This window comes from Stenella coeruleoalba, assembly GCF_951394435.1.
Source record: "Stenella coeruleoalba genome assembly, chromosome: X".
In the NCBI taxonomy this organism is placed as follows: Eukaryota; Metazoa; Chordata; class Mammalia; order Artiodactyla; family Delphinidae; genus Stenella; species Stenella coeruleoalba.
The window spans coordinates 116,802,403-116,823,276 of record NC_137152.1 but is presented as its reverse complement, the minus strand read 5'-3'; the positions used below and the strand labels follow the sequence as shown (position 1 = coordinate 116,823,276).

At 40.5% G+C, this 20,874-nt stretch overlaps 1 protein-coding gene across 17 annotated transcripts in view; it reads left to right on the top strand.

The window, feature by feature from the left end:
• The window catches only part of LOC307180944 (uncharacterized protein), a 622,728-nt gene that overhangs the window by 206,361 nt on the left and 395,493 nt on the right, over nucleotides 1–20,874 (top strand). The window lies entirely within an intron of this gene.

The following is a 20,874-nucleotide window of genomic DNA, read 5'->3' as shown; positions in this document are numbered from 1 at the left end:
GCTGAGTGGTCAAGTACGACAAGGCTGTGAAGTGTGTGTGGTACGTGGGTCTCTCACTGTTGTGGCCTCTCCCGTTGCGGAGAGGGGGCTCTAGGTGCGTGGGCTTCAGTAGTTGCAGCATGCAGGCTCAGTTGCAGAGCACGGGCTCTAGGTGCGTGGGCTTCAGTAGTTGCAGCATGCAGGCTCAGTAGTTGTGGCTCGCAGGCTCAGTAGTTGTGGCTCGTGGGCTCTAGAGCGCAGGCTCAGGAGTTGTGGTGCACAGGCTTAATTGCTCTGTGGCATGTGGGATCTTCCCGGACCAGGGCCCGAACCCATGTCCCCTGCATTGGCAGGCGGATTCTCAACCACTGCGCCACCAGGGAAGTCCCAGTACATTTTATAATTCTGTAACAGTGGATTTCTTCAAAGTTTGTTCCCAGGGCCCTCCTCTTCTCACTTCCTATCTTCCAAGCACTCCCAGCTGTGCCTGAGGTCTCAGTGGTCCACCTGTCTGCTTTATCATAGGATTTGTAATTCTGTGTTCTGTGATTATTTGAATTTTGTCAGTCTGACTTCGAAAGTGATCCTCTCTGAATTTCACTTGGTGAGAATTGTTCAGTTTATGGCAGGTAGGTGGTGATTTTTCTTCCAGCGCTGGGGCAGGTTGCCCTAATTTCTAGGTTCCATGACCAGTCCAGCAGGTACTGGAATGGAGGGGAGGCACCCTCATGTACATTAGCTCAAGTCACTTATTTCCTCAAAGTCCTTACATCATATTTTTATCACATGCTTTAGATTCTTTCCAAATGTGTTTTCATTACGAAGCATAAATGAGCTTTAAGATTTGCCACTATTTTAGTATAGCTGTGCCTTTTATTTGTTGTTTCATTCTTGTATAAATGATAAATTTAGTCACCTCCCATGGCCTGTGAAAGTGTCCATGAGTTTTACAGGTTTTATGGAAAGAGAAATCTTAGAGCAGGTGTGCAGCCTCATTTGAAGAGTGAGCTCTGAACTTCGAAAGGCAAAAGGCATCCTCTCAACAGATGAAGGGAACTGAATAAGGAGTGAAGTAAGTTCAGCTACAAACTCATGCCATCTGATAGACGTGACTGGGGGAAATACTATGAAAATGGTGTTATTGAAGAAGCAGATATTTATAGGAAATATTTTTATGTCTTTTACTCCTTGTGACCTATGGCTTGAGGGGAATCTTGGTTCATTAAATCATTACACCATTCATCTTTGATGACTTAGATGTGAGGCATGGAAGGAGAAGGTTTATATATAAATGAGTGTGTCTCATTTATATGGGCTTTTTCGTAACTATCTGACATTTAGGAGAAAAATCGTTTCGCCAGCACTGCTTGGGCGCACCTTATTTCACTTCTAGAGCTCCTAACTCAAAATAGGATCAACATATCCTACTTCATTATACAATATTAATATTAACTGCATGTAACAGGCAAGCGATTTTATACTCATACTCCCTACCCTACTGTCAGGCACAAATGGAGATATCATAAACCACTGTGGACTTTTTAGTTTGCAAAATATTAGGTGACAGAATCATGGGATCGTAAAGCAGAATGGACCATAAGAGAGCGTGTGCTCTGCCAGCGTCTCTTTGGGCATAGCTTAGAGGGGAATGTGTCCACATTTTGCTTGAAGTGCTCCAGTAATAGACATCGCTTGTGGTCCTTTCTCCAAGGTTCTGCCCTCGGACGGTAGAGGTAGGTATGTTTTTATTATATCTTAAAGTGTTTCTTTTTTTTTCCTTGTATTGTAAAACAGTACTGTACAAGAAACTCTGTTTTAGTTACTGGGAATATGTAGAAGTGTACATTGTTTGTTCTATATTAACTTTTCATGGTCAAGAAAACGAGAAGATTCTTTAAGGATTCCTCATGAAACCCGTTCTCCATCCCTTCAGTTATTTTTATTGCTGTCTTTGGGACACATACCTATTCTACATTCCTGTAGAAAACAGAGTACTTTGGCCAAAGGGACATGTGCTTTGGAATTTGGAAAAAGACAGGTTTCAGTGAAAGTTCCTACCTTCATATTAGCTATGTTGCATTAGGGGAAGTTTCTTAACCTGAACCTCAGTTTTGATATCTTGAAAAAGGGCCTCATCTTACTGAACTTTGAATCCTAAACATTTTTCAACCCACTTGGAGCCACTTAACCCCTGGAGTTTATTTTACAAGCACTACAAAGAGTTCCAATCTTTCAAATTATAGAAGTCTCTAAGTGAAATGTCTGAGTCTCAGTGGAGCTGTCTCAGAGGAAGGAAAACAAACGATGGAAGGCCCAAAGTTAGTTCTGATACCCAAGCTTCTGTTTACTTCATTGCTATTTTTAGTGATGTCTCTCATAACATATTGATAAGCTACGAAGGAAGATAGTTGGCATCTTGACAGCTTGCTGCTTTAATCCAGAAGATCCGTCAAAATACAAAGGAATATTTCTTGATGAAGAAACATGGTTAAAAAAAAAAAAAAAAAAAGAAACACGGTAAATCATTTTTTTTTAACATTCTATGCAAGTACTTTGTCCACGTGTACCTAATTATAGCTTGTGAATTTAGAAAGGGAAGTGAAGTTGTCTTTTTTTTTAAAGCTAATTTATGAGTTTTGTATTGTCATAAGATATAAGATCAGTATACAAAAGTCAATTATATTTCTGTATACCATGAAGTTGTCTTTTGTTAACAGCAACTTTCTAAAGTGACAGCAGCCCCAGTGTACGTCCAGCTCTGGAATGGATGCCCCTTCTTGTTCAACTTGAGATTCCTGAATGTTATACCCTGTTGAGCCCACTCCGGCTTTTTCATGGCTGCTGCTACGAATTCTCGGGGGCACTGAGTGGCAGGAGGGTCTGTCCTGGGAGCCTTCCTCTTCAAGCTCTTCCCTTGCCCACTGACTTTCTGCCCCCTGCCCTGCGGCAGTGCACACATTCATTTGTACTCTCCCCACTCCCACAGTGGCTGCCTGTTGTAATGAATCCTCCCGGCACCCAAACCCATCCGTCTTCCCTGGAACTAATTATTATCAAGGAGCAGAGAAGCAGAAAGAGCCAGATAAAGGAGAGTAGAGAGAGTATCATCTGATCCAGTGGCAGTACAAAGAGCAGAGAAGGTAGCATTGTTTTTCTGAAGTCAACATAGATCTGAAGGAAAACTAATTAAAGGCACCCAGGGAAAAGAAGTTTTCCCCTTTGGTGAGTCTTTCAGTGGGTTAATCTTTATGCCTGTCGGGAACTTTAAATTTATCGAAACACTTTTATAGTCACAGTCTGAAGTTAGATTAATCTAACGAGTAATCTCCCTGTAGGTAGAAGACAGAATTGTATTGATATTTTGCACATTTATAGGCTGGGGTGCAAAGAGTTAGGGGATAGTCCTAATGTTTTGAAACTAGATACTATCCATGCTATTAGAGTAACTTTAAGCAGAAGATAAGTGTGTTTATTAAACGTAAAAATACTGATACAACAAAAGACTTTTTTCTATAATTTGACTCTCAGTACCCAAAGGGCTAGGATGGCGGGTGGAGAGAAACCAATAACATGTCAGAACTCACAAGGGAAAAGATTGAGCCCAAGTGAAACGTTTTAGCTCAGGAGAGCACATGTTTTTTCATGTATAAAATGAAGTTTATAATAGTACTTACCTGGCACAGTTGTTGTTAGGATTAAATGAAGTCACAGATGTGCCTGGAGGAGGGTGTGGCCGTAGGAGATATTCACTAGGTGCACTATTTATTACTGCCATTGTCTGGCGCGTGTGACCACCCACCAGGACAAGGCTTACAACCTGGATGGCAGCTTGGCGTCTCCTGCTCTCACCTTCACAGCTCAGCCGCGTCCAACACGCTTCTCATTCCAAACCCCAGGGGTTTAATGAGTCGGCTGCTGTCATCTGAGTTGGTGTGGTACAAAGAGCTGTGCGTTGTATGGCCTGATTTTTGTGTCCATTATTGTAGATAAATCAACAAAATGAGAAGACGTGTATTTCTTCAGCACCAGCAATTCTAATCAGCAGAGGAGTTGAACTTGATCCTGGAGTTGGTCAGGCACGTGGTGCCGATTAGTATTAAATGCACAAATGTGGGAATGCACTTAGCATAATGCCAGGAATGCACTAGGTGCTTAAAAAACAGGACTGCCATTTCCTGCTGTAAATCATGGTCCTGGCCCAGCCAGAAGCCTGTTTTCTCCTCGAAAGCCACAATTTGTACACTTGGTAGTTGCCTAATGATGCAGGGTACTATGTCGTCACGAGATAAATGGTAGTAGATATTCTAGGAGTTTGTGAAAGTCTGGGGAGGCATTTCTTGTGAGGTGAGTCTGCAGGGATGGATTCGTGGTAAATGAGAGTCCTTGAAGGCTTGAGAGCATTCAGTTGTTTCCTCCTCAGATGGAAGGGAAGTTTAGCATTGAATTTGATGTTCTCGTTGAAATAATCTTCATCATGACAAATCATTTTGTTCACTGAATAAATAATAACGCTCTCTAGAGGGATGGATATTGACAGGTTCATGCAGTACATCAAGGGCGCCCATATCCTAGTGTGGGCTTTCCTGTCCAGCCTTGCCTTGTTCCCTTCCTGGAGACCTGGCTGCTCTACCAGACTTCTAATATTTCATTTCTTGACAGAGACCAGCCTTGGCCATTCCTTTTTCTTGGCCTTTGAGCCAACTGGTCCATTCTTTTGTAATTTCCGACTCCTACTTCTCTCTAGATCCAAATCCCCCGCCCATTCTTTGAAACAGAGTTTGTGGCTTGTGTCTTCTAGAAGAAGTTCTGAGATTCTCTGGACTTAGCCGTAACACATGCCACTTAATCATATGCTACCTAATGAAGTGTCTGTGATCTTGATTAGGCTATTTTCCTGTAAATGTCTTTGTTCTTTCAATCTTCTTGGGGGTTAAACATTATATTATGCTCTTTGTGTCACCCAGAGCACTGGACATGAGCACAACCATAACATATATCATCATAATGATCACTAACATCTATTGAGTGCTTATTATGTGCCAGGAACTATTTTATGGCCTTTACTTAAATTAACTCATTTAATCCTCCCCATACCCTAGGATGATTCATTTCACAATATCTGTTTCATAAGCTTACTGTGAGAATTAAATGAGTTAGCACATGTTAAAGTACTTAGAGTGTGGAGCATAGAAAGTGCTCAGTAAGTCTAAGCGTTTACTAACATAATCACAGTTTTACAAATTGAAACACAGACTCAGAGAGGCTAAGTTGGTGGTTGAAATTGTCATAGCCCGTAAACACTGTGGCCGATATTCAGACTCAGGCATTCTAGCTCCAGTGAACGTTTTCCTAAACATCATGAAATCCTACTTCCCTTGATATTATTTCTTTTACGTCTTTATTGGTGTATAATTGCTTTACAATGGTGTGTTAGTTTCTGCTGTCTAACAAAGTGAATCAGCTACCTGTATCCCCATCTCCCCTCCCTCTTGCATCTCCCTCCATATCCCCTCCCTCTTGTGTCTCCCTCCCACCCTCCCTATCCCACCCATCTAGATGGTCACAAAGCACTGAGCTGATCTCCCTGTGCCCTTGATATTATTTCGATGCCTGGTCATCTTAAATTCAGTATAGAAAGTGCTCTAGGCAATTTATGGTTAGTTTCTGCTAGAGCTGTGAGCTTTCTGTGTTATTTATTACTTTTGTGTGTGTGACAACAGCATTTAATATTGACTGTTTTTTTCTGTTAAAAATTATTTTACTAATCAAGGCAAAATGAGTGCAGATTAAAACAATGATTAGTTTGTGTTAAATTTGTAAAAGTAAAACAAATGATAGTATCTAGTGTGGTGAACAAACTTGAAGGTGACCTCCAGTGACTCCTACCTTCCAGTGTCCACACCATTGTAGAAAACCCTCCACTAGAGTTGGAGTGGGACATGTGACTCGCTTTTAACTAATAGAATATGGTAACAATGATGGGCTGTTACCCCTGCGATTACATAATGTTATGTAAGAGTCTCTTGCTAGCTGGCTCTGTCTTAGGCTGTTGCCCTTGACAAAGTAAGATGCCATGCTGTGAACTGTTTATGCAGAGGGCCCCGTGGCTGGGAACTGTTGGGATGCCTCTAAGAGGTAAGGGAGGGCTCTTGCTGAAGAAAACAGATGTCTCTAGCCTTCCAGCCAGGTAGAAATGAATCCTGCCACCAGTTTGAGTCAGTTCCCAAGTGGGTTCTTCTCCAGGTAAGAATGCATCCCAGCTGACATCTTGATCACAGCTGGTAAGACTCTGAAGCAGAGAACATAGCTGAACCATGCTAAGACGCCTGACAAACAGAAGCTGTGAGATAATCAATGTGTGTATTAAGCCATCACATTTGTGGTAATGTGTTACGCAGCAGTGCGTACCTGCTACGTGTAGTGATGGTGAGGGTTCCAGTAAGTTGACCCTCTCTAACTCCTTTGACAGGACTATGAGTCATAAAGCAGTTTAGCAGTGTATCTTGTAATTGCCCACACCCTCTGACCCCAAAATTTTGCTTCTGAATATTTATTGTCAAGAATCTAGTGTGGGAAATTGGTTCAAGATGGCAGAGTAGAAGGACGTGCTCTCACTACCTCTTACAAGAACGCCAGAATCACAACTAACTGCTGAACAATCATCGACAGGAAGACCCTGGAACTCACCAAAAAAGATACCCCACATCCAAAGACAAAGGAGAAGCCACAATGAGATGGTAGGAGGGGTGCAATCACAGTAAAATCAAATCCCATAACTGCTGGTTGGGTGACTCACACTGGAGAACACTTACACCACCGAAGTCCACTCATTGGAGTGAATATTCTGAGCCCCACGTCAGGCTTCCCAACCTGGGGGTCTGGCAATGGGAGGAGGAATTCCTAGAGAATCAGACTTTGAAGGCTAGTGGGATTTGATTGCAGGACTTCGAGAGGACTGGGGGAAACAGAGACTCCACCCGTGGAGGGCACACACAAAGTAGTGTGCACGTCGGGACCCAGGGGAAGGAGCAGTGACCCCATAGGAGACTGAACCAGACCTACCTGCTAGTGTTGGAGGGTCTCCTGCAGAGGCAGGGGGTGGCTGTGTCTCACTGTGAGAACAAGGACACTGGCAGCAAAAGTTCTGGGAAGTACTCCTTAGCGTGAGCCCTCCCAGAGACCTCCATTAGCCCCACCAAAGAGCCCAAGTAGGCTCCAGTGTTGGGTCACCTCAGGCCAAACAACCAACAGGGAGGGAACCGAGACTCGCTCATCAACAGCAGATTAAAGTTTCAATGAGCTCTGCCCACCAAAGCAACAGCCAACTCTACCGACCACCAGTCCCATCAGGAAACTTGCACAAGCCTCTTAGATAGCCTCATCCACCAGAGGGAAGACAGCAGAAGCAAGAAGAACTACAGTCCTGCAGCCTGTGGAACAAAAACCACATTCACAGAAAGAGAGACAAGATGAAAAGGCAGAGGGCTATATACAAGATGGAGGAACAAGATAAAACCCCAGAAAAACAACTAAATGAAGTGGAGATAGGCAACCTTCCAGAAAAAGAATTCAGAATAATGATAGTGAAGACGATCCAGGACCTCAGAAAAAGAATGGAGGCAAAGATCAAGAAGATGCAAGAAATGTTTAACAAAGACCTAGAAGAATTAAAGAACAAACAAACAGAGATGAACAACACAATAACTGAAATGAAAAGTACACTAGAAAGATTCAATAGCAGAGTAACTGAGGCAGAAGAACGGATAAGTGACCTGGAAGACAGAATGGTGGTATTCACTGCTGAGGAACAGAATAAAGAAAAAAGAATGAAAAGAAATGAAAACAGCCTAAGAGACCTCTGGGACAACATTAAACGCAAAAACATTTGCATTATAGGGGTCCCAGAAGGAGAAGAGAGAGAGAAAGGGCTCGAAAATACCTGAAGAGATTGTAGTCGAAAACTTCCCTAACATGGGAAAAGAAATAGCCACCCAAGTCCAGGAAGCACAGAGAGTCTCATACAGGATAAACCCTAGGAGACACATGCCGAGACACATAGTAATCAAATTGGCAAAAATTAAAGACAGAAAAATTATTGAAAACAGCAAAGGAAAAACGACAAATAACATACAAGGGAACTCCCATGAGGTTAACAGCTGATTTCTCAGCAGAAACTCTACAAGCCAGAAGGGAGTGACATGATATACTTAGAGTGATGAAAAGGAAGAACCTACAACCAAGATTACTCTACCCAGCAAGGATCTTATTCAGATTCGATGGAGAAATCAAAAGCTTTACAGACAAGCAAAAGCTAAGAGAAATCAGCACCAGCAAACCAGCTCTACAACAAATGCTAAAGGAACTTCTCTAGGTGGGAAACACAAGAGAAATAAGCACCTACAGAAGCAAAACCAAAACAATTAAGCAAATGGTAATAGGAACATACATATTGATAATCTTAAATGTGAATGGATTAAATGCTCCAACCGAAAGACACAGGCTCGCTGAATGGATACAAAAACAAGACCCATATATAAGCTGTGTAGAAGAAACCCACTTCAGACCTAGGGACACATACAGACTGAACGTGAGGGGATGGAAAAAGAAATTCTATGCAATTGGAAATCACAAGAAAGCTGGAGTAGCAATACTCATATCAGATAAAATAGACTTTAAAATAAAGACTGTTACAAGAGACAAGGAAGGACACTACATAATGATCAAGGGATCAATCCAAGAAGAAGATGTAACAATTATAAATATATATGTACCCAACATAGGAGCACCTCAATACATAAGGCAACTGCTAACAGCTCTAAAAGAGGAAATCGACAGTAATACAATAATAGTGGGGGACTTTAACACCTCATTTACACCAATGGACAGATCATCCAAACAGAAAATTAATAAGGAAACACAAGCTTTAAATGACACAATAGACCAGAGAGATTTCATTGATATTTATAGGACATTCCATCCAAAAACCGCAGATTACTCTTTCTTAAGTGTGCACGGAACATTCTCCAGGATAGATCACATCTTGGGTCACAAGTCAAGCCTCAGTAAACTTAAGAACATTGAAATCATATCAAGCATCTTTTCTGACCACAACACTATGAGATAAGAATTCAGTTATAGGGGAAAAAACGTAAAAAGCACAAACACATGGCGACTAAACAATACGTTACTAAATAACCAAGAGATCACTGAAGAAATCAAAGAGGAAATCAAAAAAATTCCTAGAGACAAATGACAATGAAAACACGATCCAAAACCTATGGGATACAACAAAAGCAGGTCTAAGAGGGAAGTTTATAGCTATAAAAGCCTACCTTAAGTAACAAAAAAATCTCAAACAATCTAACCTTAACACCTAAAGGAACTATAGAAAGAAGAACAAACAAAACCCAAAGTTAGCAGAAGGAAAGAAATCATAAAGATCAGAGCAGAAATAAATGAAATAGAAACAAGGAAAACAATAGCAAAGATCAATAAAACTAAAAGCTGGTTCTTTGAGAAGATAAACAAAATTGATAAACCATTAGCCAGACTCATCAAGAAAGAAAGGGAGAAGACTCAAATCAATAAAATTAGATATGAAAAAGGAGAAATCACAACTGACACTGCTAAAATACAAAGGTTTGTAAGAGATTACTACAAGCAACTCTATGTCAATAAAATGGACAACCTGGAAGAAATGGACAAATTCTTAGAAATGCACAACCTGCCAAGACTGAATCGGGAAGAAATAGAAAATATGAACAGACCAATCACAAGTAATGAAATTAAAAGTGATTAAAAATCTTCCAACAAACAAATGTCCAGGACCAGGTGGCTTCACAGGTGAATTCTATCAGACATTTAGAGAAGAGCTAACACCCATCCTTCTCAAACTCTTCCAAAAAATTGCAGCGGGAGGAACACTCCCAAACTCATTCAATGAGGCCACCATCACCCTGATACCAAAACCAGACAAAGATACTACAAAAAAAAGGAAATTACAGACCAATATCACTGATGAATATAGATGCAAAAATCCTCAACAAAACACTAGCAAACAGATTCCAACAGCAGAGTAGAAGGACCACACACCATGATCAAGTGGGATTTATCCCAGGGATGCAAGGATTCTTCAGTATACACAAGTCAATCAGTGTTACACACCACATTAACGAATTGAAGGATAAAAACCTTATGATCATCTCAATAGACGCAGAAAAAGCTTTTGACAAAATTCAACACCCATTTATGATAAGAACTCTCCAGAAAGTGGGCCTAGAGGGAAACTACCTCAACATAATAAAGGCCATATACGACAAACCCACAGCAAACATCATTCTCAATGGTGAAAAACTGAAAGCATTTCCTCTAAGATCAGGAATAAGACAAGGATGTCCACCCTCACCACTATTATTCAACATAGTTTTGGAAGTCCTGGCTATGGCAGTCAGAGAAGATAAAGAAATAAAAGGAATACAAATTGGAAAAGAAGTAAAACTGTCACTGTTTGCAGATGACAGTACTATACATAGAGAATCCTAAAGATGCCATCTGAAAACTACTAGAGCTAATCAATGAATTTGGTCAAGTTGCAGGTTACAAAATTAATGCACAGAAATCTTTTGCATTCCTATACACTAATGATGAAAAATCTGAAAGAGAAATTAAGGAAACACTCCCATTTACCATTGCAACAAAAAGAATAAAATACCTAGGAATAAACCTACCTAGGGAGACAAAAGACCTGTGTGCAGAAAATTGTAAGACACTGATGAAAGAAATTAAAGATGATACCAACAGATGGAGAGATGATCCATGTGCTTGCATTGGAAGAATAAATATTGTGAAAATGACTGTACTACCCAAAGCAATCTACAGATTCAATGTAATTCCTATGAAATTACCAATGGCATTTTTTACAGAACTAGAACAAAAAAACTTAAAATTTGTATGGAGACACAAAAGACCCCAAATAACCAAAGCAATCTTGAGGACAAAAAGCCAAGCTGGAGGAATCAGACTCCCTGACATCAGACTATACTACAAAGCTACAGTTATCAAGATAATATGGTACTGGCACAAAAACAGAAATATAGATCAATGGAACAAGATAGAAAGCCCAGAGGTAAACCCTCGCACCTATGGTCAACTAATCTATGACAAAGGCGGGAAGGATATACAATGGAGAAAAGACAGTCTCTTCCATAAGTGGTGCTGGGAAAACTGGACAGCTACATGTAAAAGAATGAAATTGGAAGACTCCCTTATACCATACACAAAAATAAACTCAAAATGGATTACAGACAGAAATGTAAGCCCAGACTCTATAAAACTCTTAGAAGAAAACATAGGAGGAACACACTTTGACATAAATCACAGCAAGATCTTTTTTGATCCACCTCCTAGAGTAATGGAAATAAAAACAAAAATAAACAGATGGGAGCTGATGAAACTTAAAAGCTTTTGCACAGCAAAGGAAACCATAAACAAGACGAAAAGACAACCCTGAGAATGGGAGAAAATATTTGCAAATGAAGCAACTGACAAAGGATTAATCTTCTAAACATACAAGCAACTCATGCAGCTCAATATCAAAAAAACAACCCAATCCAGAAATGCACTGAAGACCTAAATAGACATTTCTCCAAAGAAGACATACAGATGGCCAAGAAGCACATGAAAAGCTGCTCAACATCACTAATTGTTAGAGAAATGCAAATCAAGACTACAATGAGGTATCACTTCACACTAGTTAGAATGGGCATCATCAGAAAATCTACAAACAGCAAATGCTGGAGAGGGTGTGCAGAAAAGGGAACCCTCTTGCACTGTTGGTGGGAATATAAATTGATACAGCCACTATGGAGAACAGTGTAGAGTTTCCTTATAAAACTAAAAATAGAATTAGCATATGACCCAGCAATCCCACTACTGGGCATATACACAGAGAAAACCATAATTCGAAAAGATACATGCACTGCAATGTTCACTGCAGCACTATTTAAAATAACCAGGTCTTGGAAGCAACGTAACTGCCCATCGACAGACGAATGGATAAAGAAGAGGTGGTACATATATACAATCGAGTATTTCTCAGCCATAAAAAGGAACGAAATTGGGTCATTTGTAGAGACGTGGGTGGACCTAGAGACTGTCATACAGAGTGAAGTAAGTCAGAAGGAGAAAAACAAATATCGTATATTAACGCATATATGTGGAATCTAGAAAAATGGTGCAGATGAACCAGTTTTCAGGGCAGAAATAGAGACAGAGATGTAGGGAACAAACGTATGGACGCCAAGTGGGCAAAGCAGCGGGCGTTGTTGTTGGTGGTGTGATGAGTTGGGAGATTGGGATTGACATGTATACACTGAAGTGTATAAAATGGATGGCTTATGAGAACCTGCTTTATATATATAAAAAAAAATCTAGTGTGTATAGTCCTCTCTATAATAGGATACAATTGTTAAGGGAAAAAAAATACATAATAAAGCAAAAAACATTTTCCCCAAATGGGAATTGGTTAATTAATGGTACCTCTAGTCAATGAATTTTATGGAGCTTGCAAAAATGATTTACTAGAAGTGTGTATATTTCAGCATTGACATGTGTTCATGGTACACAGGGGGAAATAGTTGAGAAAACAGTTTGTATAGTGGGGTTCCATTTTTAAAATGTGTGTGGGGGAGGGCAGCTGTTCTCACTCAGTCCATTTGGTCTTCCTCCTATTGCTAATGTCAACATCTTGCCCTCGACTGGGTTCTGGGGCAGCTGATGTCTAGAGTTGACTATATGGTCCTCTGATGGCAGCAGGATAGAGTGCATGCTCTCGTATTCTTGAACCACATGTTGGTAATTTCTGCAAATAATGTGGCTTCTGCGTAGATTGTTCGTGTGGTTTCTTTGAGCAGCTTTCGTCTTTGTTCCAGATCCTTGCCTGGAGGATCTTCAGAGGGGCAGTGTTTCTGGACCCCCGGTCCTGGCCGTACATGTGTGGCACCCCTCTCTGGGGGCATGCTCCATCAGTCAGCTTAGGGCCTAAATGGTTGGCGTGACAGCTCTTGCCTTCAGCTAACCCTGTGTCATCTGCTTTAGAATCGTGGGAACCTTCCAGACTCCTTTGCTTCCCACAAACGCCATGAAAACTGTGTGTATGTGAGTCTCCCCACCTTCCTCTCCACACAGGTACTCCCTCATGCACTGCAGTTGCCGGGAACTTCAGGAAGGCTCCTGCCATCAGCAAAATTTAAGCGGAAACAGGTGCCAATTACTTAATCTCTGGCTGAATTTCTCTGACTGATCTTCTTTTTCAAACTACGTGCCCTCTGCTTGTAACCTTGGATTTTGCTGTTGCCCTAAGCTCTGTTCTTGGGTCTTCGAAGTGGCAAGGATTTGGGAAGTGACGGTATCAGAATGTCAGGGCCACAGGTTGGTAGCGTGTACAGTTTGCCAAGGTTCATTCAGGAATGAAATAATATTTCATTTTGAAAAATTTAAATGCTATTTTCACGACACAAACTACCTGAAGTTCATTTGTGGGTGTGAATCTCAGTTCACCAACTTGACAGAAACTTTACTGTCTTTTCCCTTTTGATGAACTTTCTTTGCATCCTGGACCCTCATCCCACTAATTTGGTGAGATATTCTGTCACTGGTATTTTTGGATGTCCTGTCTTCCACCCTGTCTTGGCACCAGAGTTCCAGAGACTTCCATGGTAATGGGAAAAAGGATGAAGAGGCTCTGACCTCTGGCCCGACATGGTTAGTGCTAATAGGCCTTCATTCAAGGCCACGGAAGTTCCATGTGTGTAAGGGCTCTCTGCTGTATTGCCGCTGTGTTTTTGGAACCCCAGGCCCAGATGCAGCTTCCTGTACCATGTAACCATTAGTTCTGAGATGCTGCTATATTCCTGAGGTGCCGTTAAGAGTAGCGAGCACAGATCTGCTTTAACTGACGCATTGGTTTTTCTCCTTCCTCCATTCCTGGAGGGAATCACTCTTTTAGTCTTGGGGGGAAACCCCTGTGTCACAGCTTCTTCTACACAACTGCTATTTATTTCCTTCAAGCAGGGAGCCCAACACGCTGTACCGGCTCTCAGCAGAGGCACGTCTGTTTTGTAAGAACGAGAAACACAGAGTATATTATCTGTTTGAATGGAGGTTAGTGAGAGGGGGAATATAGGAAGAAAATCTATAACTTAATATCTTAAAATGTTCTAGTTGGAAATAGAAGGTATTAATCTTTAAAAAACACTTTGATTCAGTCTTGGCTAAAATCAAAAGAAAATATAAGTCACAGTGATATACGATGAGAAACCTCAAGGTGAAATAATCTTGTTGATATAAATACTTAGAGAATTCAAAGCCCTGTGTGGCCTGCCCTTCTCGGGCAAGCTAAGTGAGGGAAGGAAAAGGGGAGCACAGAACATTTACCATGCAATGATCCGGGAAGCACACCAAACAAAGAACTCCATTGGAGACTAACCAGTTTTGAGGCAAAGGTCTAATTCAAGCGTAAAGTTCTCTTTGTTTTTACTGCTAAAGGTTATTTAGAAACAGGAAAATAATAACTTCCAGAAATGAAACCTTTAACCTCAAGATGTGTGGTGACCACAAAACCCATGTAACATATTTATAATAGGAAGTGACACACAGTTGTTTCCTTTAAAATATAAAGGATCTTGTCAATCTTATTTGTAATAATACTTCCACTTTGTATATGAACTCATGTGCCGTCTGGTGTTTAAATTATCTCAGCATACTTCGTGTAAATTTTCTCATTAGTCATAAGGTATCAGACTTTTTGGCTGTTGCAGATAAATAGAGAACAAGCTACGATAGGAAAGCAGAGTGTATACCTGTATTGGTGAGAATACGAAACAGATACAGAGGCAGTAAGTGGGAAGCGATAGATAACTATGTCTATTAGAAAGGATCATTGGTTTAAAAGAAGTTGAAATACTGTTCTGTATGCTTTCCCTGTGGTATATCATGTACTTCTCTAGCCCTGTTACCTGTTAGGAGGGCTCTTTGTCCCTCCCAGTGTCTGCGGAGCTATAGACATTTCCACCTGGATATCTCACAGGTCCATACTACTGATGTGTATTCCTCTTCACAATCACTGCTTCTCTTTATTTCCCTAATATCCAGAAAGGGCTCTGCCCTGTAACCAGTTGTGCAACTAAGATATCTCAGTCATCCTTGATGGCTTCCCTGGTCACCTCCCAATTCCAATCTTCAAGCCTTGTGCCAAAGCCTATGTCCATATCCTTACCTCCATGATGTAATTCAATCATGATAATTATCAAGGTTCAATTATAGATCACTTATCACAAATCAGTAACCAAGATAAGGTGGGACTACTCTTATTCTCATCTTACAGATAAAGAAATTGGAGGTTAGGTAAATTAAATGATTTGATCAAGGTGACATGGTTAGCATGTGAACATAGATCTGCCTGAATCCGAAGTTCATATTCTCAGCCACTCTGCTATACTGACCAGTTGGATATTCCTACAAAATAGTTCTCAACTCCATTCTCTCCTTTTCCATTGCCATGGCTTCAATCTGCATTATTCTTACCTTTCTCTTGGCTTATTGATAAAATATGAGATAATTTTCTGTCTCTAGTCTCCACTACTGGTAATTGACTTTCGACGGCACTGTCAGTGGAATCTTCCAGAAACATTGCTACGCTAACATCTCTATCCTGTTTAATAAGGGAGAGGAAAAAGTGGCAGCCATCTACTGAGTTCCTAACTTGTGCCAGAGGCCCTACTAGGCGATTTATGTATGAGAATGAGGAGAAACAGAACAAAAAGACCTGTGGTGACTTCAGTGGTGAATTGATGGGCAGTGATGCCTCTGATCAGTTACTCCCCTTGACCCATGCCCCTTTACAATATGACTTTGCAGTTCCAACTGTAGGGGAGGAAAAATAATTTTCCTTCTACGCTTCTAGGTTCTTGGCTGAGAAGCCTCTGTAATAAAGTAGATTGACAGGACAAAAACAGAAGTTTAATAACATATAAACCTCCTGTATACATGGGAGACACCCAGGATAACTGAATACCTCCTTGAAACTGAGTAATTCCCAAGCTGTCACCTTAAGTACTATTTCCAGCTAAAGACTGAAGATGTTGGAGTGTTACATGGGAGGCACTTATGGTAGGTGACCAGGAAAATCACAGTAAATAAGAGTAAGGCAGATCTAAGGGTAAGTTTTTGCCTTCTCCACTGGTAGAGTTTCCAGACATTTAGCCCTCCTACACCCTTACAAATGGAGATTTCCCTTGTAAATGTAACGATCTCTTACAAAAGGGTAACTTCTACTGTTTTCAGAGCTTTTCCTTTGTCTGCTGTCTTTAAAAATAACCTGCTCAAGATAATCCTTATGCCAAAGAAGCTGGTTTTTGTAGTTGCAAATTCTGCTCCCCTTCACTCCCATCCAGAGGTCATCTACCTCCACAGCCCTTAAATCCGGTGTGGATTTGTGGCTTATTTTGACCAATAGAACATGGCAGATTTGAATGCTGTGTCAGTTACAATCCTAGGTTCAAGAGTCCTCAAGCATTTCCACGTTTTGGTTTGGAATCCAGTCCCTGTGACGTGAGCAAGCCTGGGCTAGCCTCCTAGAAGAGGAGAGAAGACCCCCTGGGGCAGAGCTGAGTCGGTCCCTTCGTGCTAGGAAGCACCAGAGGCTGGAGCGCTAGCGCAGATCAGCAAAGCTGCTCACCTGAGCCACATCTGTACCCAGATGCTTGAGGGAGAAAACAGATCGGAGGAAACAGCCAGCTGAGCCAATCTGCAGAATTGTGAGCTAAATAACTAGTTGTCTTTTAAAGCCACTTCCTTTTTGGTAACTTTCCATTGTCACAAAATAAAGACCAGACTACTTACTGTGGAATAAGAAATCTCCCACAGTTTCCTCTTGATCTAGGTTTACAGCCTCAATGCTAGTCTCTCCACCTCTCTGCCCCCAGCCCTCTAAGCCAGTGTCTCTGCCATATGGTCCAGAGACCAATCTAGATCTATCGAATCAAAACTACTGGGCATTAACTCAGCTCAGAAGATTTTAAAGAGTTTCTTGAGCCATATCCCAGTCTTCGTGAAACAAACTTTATGAGTGGGACTGAAGAATCTTTTTGTTTTCATTTAACTCCATAGGAGATTCTGATGGGATTGATTTTCATACTCTGGTTTGAGCATAAATGTCCTCAACTCCTGCCATGCTCTTGTGCAAACACACGAAGTCCTCCTAGGTCTTTGATCATGATGTCATACTCCTAGAATGCCCTCTTCATGCTTCCCCGCCTGGTGAGCTCATTTCTGAAGCCTGATCCAGGGTCTTTTCTCTCTGTAGCTTCCCCTGGATCCCTCAAACCATGTTGAATTAATTAATTCCTCATCTGTGCCCTCATGGCACTATGTGCCTCTGAGGAGTATAGAAGTCATTACATTTTCTTAAAAAACTTGTTTACACATCTGACTTCCTTCATGACTGCTGTTTTCAGGGGCAGAAATCTTGATATTACTGTTCTTTATACTCCAGAGCCTTCTGAGCTCCTGGTACATATTCAATAACTGTTAAAACGAATTGACATTTTGTCCCTAAAGGTTTCCTTTAAGTTCTCGTTCAATATTTTACTGAAAAGTTGTGAATTCCCAGAATATAAGTATGAATTATTTTTGGATTAGCTGTTATTTAAAAAAAAAAACTATGTTTTATGCAGTTCTTTTCCTCTATGTAATATACAGGTGATAGGGGTCAGAATGAGGTATTTTCATAGTATTAAAAAGTCTTTGGTCTTTCTGTTCTGTATGCCCTATTCAGTCGTCTGAGGTTTCCATGTTCTCCCCTTAATTAGAATTTTTAGAAAATTATTAAAAATAAGTTTATATTTCATGGTATCTCCAAGTTGCCACAATGTAAAATCTCAAATAGAACCCATTTTTAAGAGTTGAAATGTGATTACATTTTAGTTATATGGTCTATGTATAATTACTGTAAACCAAATTTATCACTTTCAATTTAACAAGGAATTTATTTCCAAAGTGTCAGATGATATACAATTGAGCCAAATCCTTGTGGAATATGTTCACTGTAAACACTACTTCACCAGTCTTTCAGATTGCATGTCACTGGAAATTTAATTAATTTATGTAATGGTGTATCTCTATCCAAAAAAATTTATACCGTGTCTGTTAAGTTGGTCTGTTTCTTGTATTAATGAAATGGTTGATGTCAAAAGATTTTAAATGAAAATAGTGAAAAAGATGCATATTGTTTACATTGGATAGCTCACTGAAGGAGATATTCTCGAATTTCATGTAACTTACATTGGATTCATAAACAGGGTAGTTTATGGGCTTCGTGTTTAATTTCAGTTTATTAGCATCAGGAGATCTGCTTACTCTTAAAGCTGGCTACCAGCAGCGAGGAGCAGAAGGTAAGGATACTCTGCATTTCCTCCTGTAATTCTGAGGAAGTTCAACAATGTATTTTTCTCAGCTCGGCCTTTTTGGGAAACAAATCATCTGTTTTCCACATAGAGGGAAATGGCTAGAACCCAGAAATAATAACCTTAAATGTCGTTTTTAGTTGGAACCTAATTACTCTATCTTGAAATACTGTATTCGCAAATGAGCCCTAGTCGGTTTATTACCAGCAGCAGTAGCAGTCTTACTACTTAATCCATAGTGTGCTACACCGTAATCAGAGGCCAAGGCCAGATTTCTCCTGGGAGGAATGTGTCTGGTGTGACCCTACAGAACTTTGGGGAAGATTCTGCTACCTCAGTTATTATTCTGGCCAAATGTATCTTGATTATTACATGCCTCAGGCTCCTTCATGTAATGTCTGCGTGAGCACACAGTATTCCGAGACACCTTTTCTTATCAGCGTCAAGAAATGCTTACTGAACATTCGCTCACTCGCGGCAGTGGCAGCATGTGGAAAGTGTTTGAGTTGCTTATGTTGGAAAAATCTTGGTGTAACTTACAGTTTTGTTAGGATAGTCATCAAACAGTTCAAATATTTGCCTGTGAAAAGAAATTTCTCTTCACACATGAATTGGCTCTGATGTAGGTCTGGGAGGCTTAGGGGTTATATGAGTCAAACGTGATGATGTTGGGTCCTTGCCGTCCAGGGCTGTATAAACTAGGAGTTCTTCAGGTTCCTGACTTAGATTCCTTGAGAACATGGTGTACTTTTTCTCCTCCTTTGGCCACTTCATTAACTCTTCCTTGTCGGCCTACTCTCCAACTGGGAACATACCCAAGGCTCAAACTCGGATCTTCTGTCTGTCTCTTTATCGCCTCTTTTAGTTACCACCTCTCTGGGGGTAGTTCTTTTATTTAGATAATGTTTTATCAAACATCTGCTTCGTGACCACCCTGTGCTATAATATGTTATTACGTAAAATTATTAAAACCAGGCGTGTGCCCTTACGGCGAGTACATGTTGGTGTGTGATTAAAATTAGTGAGAAATACAGATACCATGGTGGGGTGTGTGTGTGTGTGGGGAAATGAGCTCAATTAGAATTGAAACAGAAATATATTCAATTTTTAGGTCAATTACTGATTTACTCTGTGCTCTTGCATAAGAGACTTCTCTGGGCTGGATTTTCACTATTAAGGGAAATAGGTTAGATTAGAATGATCTGAATATTCTTCAAACTCTGGCCATCAACTAACTCAACAATGATTTTAGGGCAGGAATCAAATGGGCTAGCATTCATTTTCATTGTTCACAAAGTTCCACTGACAACACTGGCAGCAAAACAATAAATCCTTTGTCGAGCTCAGAAACTTCTGTAGAGCCCAGGACCAGGCAGTAGCTTGCAATGTATTTATACCATTTTGTCTCTTTTCCCATATACATCGTACTCTTCCTAGAGTGTAGAGAAAGGAAACTAATTCCTAAAGAAGTTTTAGGATTAATTGCCTCAGGAGGAAATAAGCACCTGCTTTGAAGTATAATTTTTCCAGCTTCATTGAGATAAAAATGATATTGTATAAGTTTAAGGTGTACAACATGATAATCTGATATACGTATATATTGTGAAATGATTACCACAGTAAGGTTAGTTACCACATCCACTCCCTTACATGGTTGCCTTTGTGTGTGTGTGTGTGTGTTAAGAAATTTTACTGTCTCTCTCAGCGACTTTCAAGTATACAATACAGTGTTGTTAACTGTAGTCACCACGCTGTGCAGTAGATTCACAGAACTTACTCATCTTATTACTGGAAGTTTGTACCCTTTGACTATCTTCACCCGTTTCCCCCACACCGCCGCCTCTGGCAACTACTGATCTACTGTTTCTATGAGCTCATCTGTTTTAGATCCCACATAAAAGTGAGATCATAGAATATTTTTCTTTTAATGTCTGACTTATTTCACTTAGCATAATGCCCTCAAGGTTCATCCATGTTGTTGCAAATGGCAGGATTTCCTTCTTTTTTTATGGCTGAATACTACTCCATTGTACAGTTGACCCTTGAACGATGCAGGTATGAACTGCTCGGGTCCACTTTATACGGATATTTTTCAGTAGTAAATACTACAGTACTATATGGTTTGTTGTTGGTTGAATCCATGGATATGGAAGGCCAACTGCATTATACACGGATTAAACCCTGCATTGTTCAAGGGTCAACTGTATGTGTGTGTGTGTATACACACACCACCACAGTTTTTTCATCTGTCCGTCCATAGACTGACACTTAGGTTGTTTCCATTCTTGACTGTTATAAATAATACAACAGTGAACATGGGGGTGCAGATATCTCTTTGAGATAATGATTTCATTTCCTTCCTTTCCCAGAAGTGGAATTTCTGTTTCATATAGTAATTTCATTTTGAATTTTTTGTGGAACCTCCATACTGTTT